This window comes from Chelonoidis abingdonii, chromosome 10, assembly GCF_003597395.2.
Source record: "Chelonoidis abingdonii isolate Lonesome George chromosome 10, CheloAbing_2.0, whole genome shotgun sequence".
Taxonomy (NCBI): Eukaryota; Metazoa; Chordata; order Testudines; family Testudinidae; genus Chelonoidis; species Chelonoidis abingdonii.
In genome coordinates, this window is record NC_133778.1 from 67,330,854 (window position 1) to 67,341,312 (window position 10,459).

Consider the following 10,459-nt stretch of genomic DNA (forward strand, 5'->3'; position numbering starts at 1 on the left):
AGTGGGCGTTGTCCGGGGTTCTCTGCTCGGTTTCCCCATCCGGTTCCCTTAGTTTAGCCCTCTGACCTCACTCCTGATCCTGTTTTTTTCATTCGTTGTCCCCCGGAATCACTTGGTGTTCTAGCCCTGTGGATCCTCCCCTTAGGCTGGGGGGAGGTCCTTTAGAAGTGGGCGGGCTTCGCCTGCCCACCCCTGGGATGCCAATAGGCTAACATGCCTGTTTCTCAGTACGTTACTGTAGCCATCTGGCCTTGCCCCATCACAACACACACACACACACACACCTCTACCTTTAATAGGGCCAGTTTCACAAAGCTGAAAACAGTTATGAGCCAAATCAGCTGGGAAGAAAAATTTAATCAGAAAAATCTGAAATGATTCCCAATTATCATTCATATCACCTTACTAGGTGTCCCAAAAGCTAGAACACCTCAACTGACAAAAAGACTGCATTCATTAAAAAAATAAACAAACAACCTTGTTTAGAGGGGAAGTGAAGGCAGCTGTAAAATTAAATATATATCTAACAAATGGAAAAAAGGGGAAGTTGATAGCAGTGAATATAAATCACAAGTTAGGACTGTGGACAATTGATAAGGGAAGTCAAAGTTCACAAAGATAAATCCCCTAATAATAACAAATCAAAGCAGATCCCTACTCCCTGCAGTTTGTAACACTGTTCCAAACAATTTCAAATGTAAAAAGAAAACTTTCGTGGGAGGGGGGGAGTATTTCACCACCATAGTGATTTACACAACGCTAATACTCAGATGCAAAATAAAATCATTTTCATCCTCTGATTTCTTTCTTCAGGCAAGTGGCTTGTTTCTTTAATTCAGATTAGCTTTTCATATTCAAATCTCATTTTATTTAATCTTCTTTTTCAATTAAATTCAATTGTCTGTCAACTTAACTTCCTTTGCATCTCTGCATTGCATATTCACAGCAGAGACCAATTTTTTATTTCTCTCTTTACTTTAAAAAAAAAAATTGGAAGATGTATTACTTAAAATGACCATCTTCTGGAAGAGACAAAAGTGTCGTTCCATCATCCCAATGTTACCAAAGGCTCTGCGACACTTTACAGATGTGCAATGGTGATGACTCAACTTTATCTGGATATAATTTGCATCATGTACATGTAAATAATAAGACTAAGGATGTTCAGAGATGGATTCTATTTTCTATTAGATGAATGCATATAATTAGCTTATAGCAGTTACGGCTACCCAAATGCAATGAGAGTTGCTTAAATAAACCCCGAAACTCAAATATAGCTACAAATCTAGAAGCCTTCTGCCTTGACCTGTCATCATGGAATTAAAGGAAAGCAAACTTCCCTCTGTTTTGCAAAGTGTCCCAAATGAATCCCTGTCTCTGATTTACTGTGCTGTGACACAATTGCCATGGGCTTGTAAGCTACTATATGATCTTAAACTGTTTATAAAAAGATGGAGTCTTTGTTATTCATCCTCTTTATATTCATAAACTGGAGCTCTCTGTATGATAGACACTTGTTATCTGATCACCCTAGCTCAGTGTTTCAAGTACCATGTGCTAGGTAATAACATGGAAGGACCCCACATTTCTAAAACTAAACTGGATCTTTATGAAGAAAAACTATTTACAGAGATGTTGCAGCTGCAGCTAGCATTCCAGCCACATGCACACACACTGACTTTCCAGTGCCTCCTCCAAACTCTTCCTTCCTGCTGTGCTCCTCCCTCCAAGTTCCCTTGATTATTTTAGTTGCCCTTCTCTGTACCTTTTCCAATTCTAATATATCTTTTCTGAGTTGGGGTAGCCAGAACTGCACGCAATATTCAAGCTGTGCACATACTATGAATTTATACCATAGCATTATGATATTTTCTGTCTCATTGTTTATCCCTTTCCTAATGGTTCCCAACAGTCTGTCAGCTTTTTCCAACTGCAGCTACACATCTGATTCAGGGGCCATTGTTCCTCTGCATTTACACAGGTGGAGGGGAATTGGAAAAAGGAGTGAGACAGGAGAGCCACCAGTTCCACAATGTGCATATCTCACCCCTATCTATGCAGTAGCTAGGCAGCCCCATCCACACACAAGATTCTTTAGATTAGGGCCGTAAGCGTAGAATTGGAGACCAGACACTGTCTGCAGTCTGCTGCCCTTAAGACCCTATGGATTTCTAACAAGAAATCCATGTGAGAGATGATGAAGCTGTTTCAGTGGCATCACCCCTAATTTACAAAGTGAGTTCAGAATCTGGACCCTTGTCTACCACCCAATTTATTGCTCATTTATAAATTCCAACAAAAACCGGGTTTACAATGGAAATGCTGATAGCTGCTTAGTTACAATGGAACTTGCAAGAGCTGTTATAATTAGGAGTTTTGGCTGTACTGGAAATCAGAGTGATTCCCGTTCCCTCCTTTAATTAATACAGGCTTTTTTTATCTGTGAAAGTGGAGCTGAATTAACATTGTACTCTGGGCAAAGTGCCACCGCTCCGAAGCAATCCCTGGCACAATGAGACTTTCTGTTTCCAAGGCACTCCAGAAATTCCCTGTAACTACAAACATACATTTGCAGTTTTTGCCTTCTGCCATAAAACAAGCAAGAAAAATATTTATCAAAGGGTAACAAGCCTCAAATAAAACCACCAACTTAACATTAAAACACCAGAGTATTTTTTATTGAGCATCATAGGTGAGCATGGGGCTGTGCAAGCATAGAAGATGTAATAAGGAGCATAAGACTGATAAGTATTTAGGAGAGATGAATTTCTGTTAGGTATATGAGTAAAGTAAGGTGGCAATGCAAGGCTGAGGCCTGTAAGATTTCAGCTTCGGCCAGGTCAGGCCTCAGGTTTATGAAGGTTTGACATAAGTAGGTGACCCAAGAAATAGCCTGTGCGAGCAAAGTTACAAGATTACTGTGGCAACAGGTGATGTTCAGGAAAATATGCCTCAGTGTACCTGTCTAGACCACAGTACATCTGATTGTAACATCATGGAAAGTTGCGCTCTCACCGCAGGTTACCATGGGAACATGTTTACATAGATACTAATGAGATGCTAATGAGAATGGACAACTTATGAAAAGCAGGGCACCCCAAAATGTATGGGGTGTGGAAGTATAGATAAGGAACAGGGGTTTGGAACCCTCATCCACATGCATAAGGTGGTCGTAACACAGGATAAAAGGGCTCCCTGGTATGGAATGGGTGAGACAGCCCCAAGGGAAGACTCCAGCAGGAATCAGCCCTCTATCGACAGCCACTTGTTGAGAGATCCACCTGACTCGGTGATAACTTGGGGTATGTGAGTATGAATACGGCATTGGTTGCTGCATGGACTCACTCCAATTTTATACATGTACATGTGAGCATAACTTATAATACAAACAAGATTTCTTACTTTTAACTTTGTGGTCACTGTCCTCGTTCATATGTTCCTAGAACCTCCCAATCTAAGAGAATCACTGAAGGTAACTTTCACCCTGTTGATCTTAAAACTGTAGCAACACAGGAGCCAGATGGACTCACTCATTAGGGACGCTGTGGTTTAACCCACAACTATCAATTCAATTTTAAATAGAGGCTACAATGGGATTCTAGCAACAGCAACAACTACAGCTCCAGAGTCCAGCTCATCTCAGCTAACGTCCTCTCTTTTCCCTGAAAGGCCAGTCATCCCATCTTTAATAATCTCTAAGAGACGGTTGGACAAGGGCTATTTCCTTCTAAAACTCTCCCCAGCTAAGGGGAAAGGGAACGAGGGATGTTGGTAACACAAAAGCCTCACTTAACACTTTACATTTCAAATGCTGTAACTGGTTTTCTTTCTTTGTAGTATCTTTAATACAAGGTTAAGAGGATTGTTAATGGTGTGTTTGCCATGGTACTAAGCGCACTGATGTCTTTCTGTATACCAAACCCCAAAGCTTGGCTGACACTGTTTCATGTCAGAAAGTGGTGGGGTTATGGTAACATCTTTGGCCCATTTATTCCATTGGGTTAATACAACAGTTATTAACTGTGTTAAAAATCACACATTCCCCAGCCTGGGGAGCAAAGACTGGATCCCTGGCCATTCAGCATGAAAAGCACAAGCCTGGAGCGAAAAGCCAGGGCTTTTAGATGCTAGCAGTGGCCAGGCCCATCGTCCCCTCACTCTCACCCACACTTTCACTCAGCCAAAGCCAGGGTGATACAATTATCCCCAGAGGGCTTTCCAATCTAATCCAACACTGATAACCGTTAAAGGCCTGGCTGGAAAGTATTGTTATTTTCACAGTTTGCTTATCCTGATCAGCTCTGATTACATATATAATGCCCACAATATGCTAGGCCAATGTCCCTGCCCCATCTATGCATATAATCTAACATCCATCAGTTTCGAATAAGGCCACAGGAAGATTTCACTTTCCATAAGTTAAAAGGTGCTACCTGGTTGCTGTGTAGTGTCTTTGACATAATGTTTCTGTGGAGTTCTAGTTTTTTAATGTTTGGGCTGGAAGCTGTTGTACTTGAGCAACTGTAACTCTTACATATTAGAGTGGCTTTGCATTCGGATAAGCCATCTTTGGGTCACCAGCAGAGTGAAACATACAATTGCTTAAGGCCTCCTAAAAGAAACCCATTATTTCCACTTTAGTCACTAGGTGGTGCTCAACATAACAGCACTGAGTCCTAACAGCACTACACAAAGCAGTCACTATCAAACTTCATAGTCTCATAGAAAGGTAGGACAGGAAGGGCCCTTGAAAAGCCATCTGATCCAGCCTCCTGCACTGAGGAAGAAGCTGGTAAACCAAGAGCCTCCCTGACAAGTGTTTGTCTGACCAGCTCTTAAAAGCCTCCACTGAAGAAGATTCCAGAGTCTTCTTTGGAAGTCTAATCCAGCGCTTAACTAGATGTACAGTATGAAAGTTTTTCCTAATATTTAACCTAAATCTCCCTTGTTGCAGATGAAGCCCATCGCTTCTTGTCCTCCCTGCACTGGAGATGAAGAATAGTTGATCACTGGTTCCTTTTTATAACACCCCTTAACATATTTGAAGACTGAAAGAGAACCTGATAACACTCTCCTAACCATGCCCAGTTTTTTAACTCTTCCTCATAAGTCTTATTTTCTAAACCTTTTATCATTTTTCTTGCTCTCCTCTTGGCTCTCTCCAGTTTGTTCACACCTTTCCTAAAGTGTGGTGCCCAGAATGGATGCAGTACTCCAGCTGAGGCCTCACCGGCAGAGCAAAACAATTACCTCCCATATCTTATATACAACACTCCTGTTAAAAACACCTAAAAATGGTATTCGCCTTTTTTGCAATTGCATCACATTATGGAATCATGTTTAGTTTCCTTGAAGAGGAGCTCAGAGTAATCATGGCTAGCCAGAAATTAGCTGAAGAAGGCAGCCAATTAGTCTAAGAGGCCCAATTTCTGATAGGTTGACATTATATTCCTTTTAGAGTCAGTTTCCTGGAAGACATTGTCAGAGATGGTGTTAGACACCCACAACCCTTGTCTGAAACTATACGGAGTGTGATCCATTGGTGGATCTCAGAGCACTTTGCCCACCTAACAGCCCTGTGTAGTAGGGAAGTAACATAATCCTCACCATACAGAAAAGAAGCTGAGGCACAGACAGTAACACTGTGACAAAGCTAGGAAAAGAACCCAGATCACTTAACCCTGATGTCTGCTTCAGCCAATACATCATGCTGCCTCCACTAAAGCAGGGGACTGGATTCAAGAATCCCATCATTTCATGTGCTGTAATATATTATCATATAGCATGGCCAGAGAGCAGCAGAAGACAGTTAGAAGGGAGCCTTATTCCCTGTAGAGGGAAGAAAGTTTGCTGTAGATTAATTAAAGCACCTGAAGCCAGTCACCTGATAAAAAAAACCCTGCATCAATCAGACAAGGGGAAGAGTTGAAGCAGAGTGGATTGGTGTTGGAGCAGAGAGCAGTTTGGAAGGAAGCAGAGGAAAGTTTAGAGAAGTGCTGTGGCGGGCTAAGACGACCAAGATCCTAGGTAAAGGGACACCTGGCTTGTGCAGAGGGAGGGCAGGAAGCACCCACAAACTGAAGGGCAAGAGAGGGAAGTAGCCCAGGAGAAGGAACTGCTAGTTCAAGTGGTTTACTGCTATCCCTAGGGCTGGGACCTGGAGTAAAGTGTGGGCCTGGGTCCCTCCCTCTCCACTCCCCTCCTCTAAGACACTAGTGGGGCAGTTAATATCCCAGTTCAGGGGCAAGAAATGATGCCCTGAACCCTGCCCCCCCAGAAGAGAAAGTGCAAGACCCATCATAGTGCTGGCAATTTGCCACAATATATACTGCTTACTGTATTTTTTCACTCCATGCATCTGATGAAGTGGGTTTTAGCCCACGAAAGCTTATGCCCAAATAAACTTGTTAGTCTCTAAGGTGCCACATGGACTCCTCATTGTTTTTACAAAATTCTCTGTTGCTCACACACTCTAGGGCACCCACCTTTACCCAGTTCCTAGGGCTCAAGGCAAAAGGCACCTAAGTTTACCTCTCTGTCAGCTCTGGGCAAACACCCTTTCCCTGTGGACTCAGAGCTTAATCTTTTGTGGGTGTACAGTGTCTTTTACCAGTGGAAAGAGCCTTACACAGTAATAGCCTTTGTAACCTCTATTTATTAACAATCAGCAAAAACCAGAATGCACTTGCTACACATACAATGCTCACCACTCCCGATGAGACAAATGAACTTTCTTTGATGGCCAGTCACGATCAGGTCCATCTGGGGGACTCCAGTTTTTGCACAATGACATTGGCAGAGTATTGAGGTCTGGCAGCTCTCTTCTTGGGGCTGTGTCCTGGAGCTGGTTTCCCAAAGAACTTCCTTTTGGATCCCAGTTTATATAGTGAGACTTGAGCCGTGCTTAGCTATGACTTAACCAATCATTATACTAAAATTTTACTAGCCAATCAGACACAGTGTAACAAAATTCTCTAACCAATCCTACCCCACCATCTTAATTAATTTTGCTAGGGGTAAATTAATTACGTAACAGACAGGAACAATCAAAGTGGGGACCATAATGACAAAACAATAAAAAAACCAGGATTTCACAACCACAACTATTGATAAGTGATTTCTTGCCAGACAGGATGCTATTAAACTAAGTTTTCTTTAACCATCTTAAGATCTGTTTCTTTATCTGGTGCTAGTGGGTGTTGTTAGGACAGGGTCTCCTTCTTAGCAGCCTGATATTACATTGTTTTAATGTAATTTAGATGGAATGTGAGGACGTGACTTCCTGCTTCTCAGCTAATGGCTGCTGCCTTCTAATCTGGCTGCAGACAAAGGCCTTAGGCCTTACAATGTGGATGGCTACAGGAAAAGGCCTTATCCTTTCACGACTACATCCAAAGTTATGGGCCAAAGTGAAAGGCCATTGATTTCAGTGGGGTTGGCGCAGACCCAAAATGAGGCATGCGTCTCAAAATGAAAAGCACCTGAGACGTCTCCCCGCCTCTCGTCCCCACCCACTGACAATAAATCATCTGACGATAGAAAAGCCACCACTATCCAACACGGAGCCCATCAGCTCAGAAGCCAGCCTGACAAGAGGAGTCTTGTACTGAATCCTGAAGGATGCCAAGCTTGAGTTCTGGCAGACTCTGAAGAGAACAAGCTCCAGAGCCAAGGCCCACATCCTGAGAACACACCAGATTCAGCCTAGTGGACTGACACCGGGAGACTTGCAGCTGAGTACAAGTAACTGCTTCTTCAGCTTGTAGGGGGGGAGCTGTGATTTGTGTGAGTGGAGACATTTAATCTGTACTAAGCACTGTGCAAACATAATTAATCCTCCTGGCTCCTGTGTGAGGTAGGTGCGGAAGTATTATCCCCATTTTACAGTTGGGGAAATGGAAGCAGGCAAGTCATACCATAGCAGATGTGGCGCGCAGAGTTCAGCTGAACCTCAGGGCTTCTCTCCTCTAGCTTGTTCCTGGTTTAGTTTTCTTTCAGATTTGGTCAGGCTCACCATGTTGATCTGGGTTGCCTTTCCTCTGCAGTCAGGTCCCTGATGTCATCAGGGTCAGGGTATATTCTCCAGGGTTTCCAAATATTTCCGCAATCTTCTTTAGAGTTTGTTTGGAAGGTGCTTCGTCCGCCATTCGTGCTCTATTTCTTGCCAGCGTTCTGAGCTGCCAGGCTCTGAGCCAGGCTGAGGTATTGCACTTCTTCCCCTGTTAGACTTTCTAACCTCATGTTCACGCGTTCTGCACATGCTCTTTCTTTTCTGGCTGGAGTTAGATTTATGTCCCGTCTCTCCTCTCTGGCAATAATTAACTCACACTTTAGATCCTACTCTTTATCTGAATCACAGTCACTCACTTCTAGCTTTTCCGCCTCTTTCTAAACTATTATTACTGAATCCATGCACCAATGCACAGTTCTGGGAGTGAATGCTGCTGTCACCGGCAAACAGTAAATTCCTTTTCAACTCGACTATGTTCCTGATTTCTCTGAGACAGCAAAAGGCATGAGGCTTTGGCTTTGTCTACACTATGCAGAGTTTAGCGACACAGCTGTGCCGCTACAGCCGTGCCGCTAAAAGGCACACAGTGTAGCTGCTGTTTGTTGGCAGGAGAGAGCTCTCCCACCGACAAAACACTTCCATCCCCCAAGAGTGGCAGTAGCTGTTCACACTGGTGCAACTTTTGTCTTTCGTGTGTGTGTGTGTGTATGTGTTTTTCACACCTCTGGGAACAACAAAAGTTATATCATTCAGTTGCCCGTGTAGACAAAGCCTGATGATAAAGCTGCCTGCAGGAGATGAGAAGGCTGGGGCAGGCTTGCTAAACCAACTAACCCCACACCTGGTATGGGGAGGGAACTTCAAGCAGCTGGTTCCTTAGAAGAGAGCTGAAGCCGTTGTGTGACATGGCTGACTCTGGGAAGGACTCTCTGGCAGAACCCTTTAAATCCCCCAGGCTCTGAAGTAAGAGTCCTGCCTCAGGGCAGATTTGGGGGACTTTGAGTTTGACTTTTGAGTTATTTGTCTGGATGAACCCAGAACCCCCAGTAATGGTGGGGATTGGAAGAGCAATATATGGAGTCTCTGAAAAAGGACCTGGATGAGGGAGAATAAAGGGCAGGGCATTCCCTGGCCACAAGAGGGAGCCAGGGGGGCAGTCAACTTATTTACATACCAGATACAAGTTAGTCCTTAGAAATGCAGCCTGGCCCTGAAAAGTGCAGATTCCACATGTATTGTGTCAATGATTTTCTACATCCGGTTACAAATAAAGAGACATTTGCCAACTAAACGCATCTCGAGACCTGAAAGTCAAGCTGGGTTCTTTCCTTCTAGCATAGGCTCCCCAATAATGAAGATCTCACCGGTCAAACTAAGCCCTCAGAGACACCTATGCAACTCCACTGCTATCAAAACATTTGCACAGGTCTGACTGATTGACCCTTTCTTGGGAACTTAGCCAACCATTCTGTTGCTGCTGCACAAGAAGGAAAGAATCCAGCCTACTCTCTCGGTACCGCAGTGCCCCTGCTAGGCAAACGGTTTAATCATCAAAATGGGCATATATACAAATACACCCAAAGCAGAGCTGTTCAGAAAGACGGGGACATCTTATCCACAGTGACTCTCCAGAGCTTAACTGCATTTTGATGTTACTTTTGCAGTTGCGGTGGAAGGAGGAATAACAAAGAGCCAGAGATGGGGGGAGGCACAACGGCCTTGCTTCTCCTGCTAGTGAGCATTGTTAGGTCACTTCTAAAAAGCTGAAATCAGCATGAACGTTCTTCCCCTGGCTCCAGGAAGATACTTTAAAATGTTCAGATAATTTAATAATGCAAACCCCTTTAAGCCATCTTGCGAGTCAGTTCTCTGAGAATAGAGTGACTCTCCTGTTTCAACCAGTGAGGAGTTCTTTGGCCAAATGCACGAGTTGTTGGGTACGGCAAAAAAAGACCCATGGCAGCCAGGGCCGGCTGTAGCCATTTCGCCGCCCCAAGCACGGCGGCAAGCCGCAGGGGGCACTCTGCCACTCGCTGGTCCCGTGGCTCCAGTGGACCTCCCGCAGGCGTGCCTGCAGAGGGTGCGTGCCTGCGGATGCTCCACCAGAGCCACGGGACCAGCAGACCCTCCGCAGGCATGCCTGCGGGAGGTCCACTGGAGCCGCCTGCCGCCCTCCCGGCAACCAGCAGAGTGCCCCCTGGCGGCATGCCGCCCCAAGCACGCGCTTGGCGCGCTGGAGCCTGGAGCCGGCCCTGATGGCAGCAAGTCTCAGAGCCCGGGTCAGCTGACTCAGGCTCGACCTGTAGAGCTAAAAATAGCAGTGTAGACATTTGGGCTCAGGCTGGTGCCTAGCCTCTGAAACCCAGTGTGGGAGGAGAGTCTTGGAGCCCACACACCAGCCCAAGCCCAAACATCTACACTGCTATCTTTAATCCACAAGCTTGAGTC

The 10,459-nt window shown here is 44.7% G+C and overlaps 1 long non-coding RNA gene across 2 annotated transcripts in view; it reads right to left on the reverse strand.

Moving 5' to 3' along the window:
* The window catches only part of LOC142047407 (uncharacterized), a 23,438-nt gene extending 15,094 nt beyond the window's left edge, over window positions 1-8,344 (reverse strand). Inside the window, exon 1 of one of the 2 annotated variants that reach the window (XR_012656673.1) lies at window positions 6,708-8,344. This is a non-coding gene — a long non-coding RNA (uncharacterized LOC142047407). Of the gene's footprint in view, window positions 1-6,698 lie in introns of both variants that reach the window. The other variant, XR_012656672.1, reaches the window with a different exon arrangement.
* Between the last annotated feature and the right edge of the window lie 2,115 nt (window positions 8,345-10,459).